Here is a 1,189-nt window from a genome sequence, read left to right as displayed (position 1 = left end):
TTTTCTAGAGGCTGTTTTATATTTCGTTCCAAAATGGGTGAATTCGAAAAGCGGAAATAGCTTAGCACATACACGCTTCTATCTTTTCTCTGAAACAGTAATAATAAATTACTCAACAGTTTCATTAATATGAGTAGGGATGTTTAAAAAAAATTTTGAGTATGTACGTGTGAACATAACCAAAAAAAATAGAAGGGGCCCTCCAATTATGACATTTCTACACGAACATTTATTTTCCCGGAGCAATGGGAACACACAAACATTTATTTTCCAATCGCAAGTGTAAACACAACTAGCGCACTCCCCGCACGCGAATACCACGTCAGCCGGGGCGGCGTGACGCCAACGTTTCGGACACTCGCCGCACCCACGCCGTTTACCACGATATCCTTGGTAAATTTGAACACTGTTTCTGTCATTTAATTTATTGTCGAACTCACCCCCGCAGGGGTGAGTGGGCCGATCCCGGAGGTAGTGCAATACCAGGCCAACCCGTGGCGGAGGTGAAGCAAGCTTCAAGCACTCTGCCGCATTACAAAAATAAGTTTATTATCTTGGATACAGATAGGATCCGTATCAGATATTAAGCTGATAAGAACAGATACTACACAAAGGGAAATTTTATTAACGAGTCACACGTTGCCCTCCAACGAGGGGCTACAACACAAATGAACAATAGACTCAGGGTCGCAAAAAACATGTGAGGCACCGCGACATGGGTTGAAATCACACAGTAAGAGCAAAATACGATTTGCAGGTTACAGCCTTATTCAAGGAGTGTGTACAATGAAATAGTTTACATGTGCATTCATTTTTTAAAAATTATAAAGAAACATGTCATCAAGCACACAGTTGCCTACACATGTGTGGAGAAATTGCACAAGCACAGTGTGTATTGTGGCTAAACAAAAAAAACTCTTGCTAAACACAGAAGGTTATACAGCCTCAAGGGATGAAGCGAGCACACGGACAACAAAAACGGAGATACTAGTTTAAAGGAGATGCGTGGGTTATGAAGTCAACACCATACCGAGCGACAGTTTGGTGGAAGAAGGTTAGAAGAGGGTGATGGGGAGGCGCAGCTTGCCTTTTTGTAGTAGGAAGAACCTCGTGTGCCATCGGCGAAGGAATTTGTCCTCACCGTTGGTTTCGAGATCCTCTGACAGCTAAAGCCGCAACATCAAACGTA

At 43.0% G+C, this 1,189-nt stretch overlaps 1 pseudogene; it reads right to left on the bottom strand.

Annotated features, from left to right (window-relative positions):
* Window positions 1-449: 449 nt before the first annotated feature.
* LOC142766313 (U2 spliceosomal RNA) lies at window positions 450-618 on the bottom strand (annotated as a pseudogene).
* Window positions 619-1,189: the final 571 nt, after the last annotated feature.

The sequence above is a fragment of the Rhipicephalus microplus genome, chromosome 6 (assembly GCF_043290135.1).
Source record: "Rhipicephalus microplus isolate Deutch F79 chromosome 6, USDA_Rmic, whole genome shotgun sequence".
Lineage (NCBI taxonomy): Eukaryota > Metazoa > Arthropoda > Arachnida > Ixodida > Ixodidae > Rhipicephalus > Rhipicephalus microplus.
The sequence above is the reverse complement of the archived record's forward strand: the minus strand, read 5'-3'. Positions and strand labels throughout refer to the sequence as shown.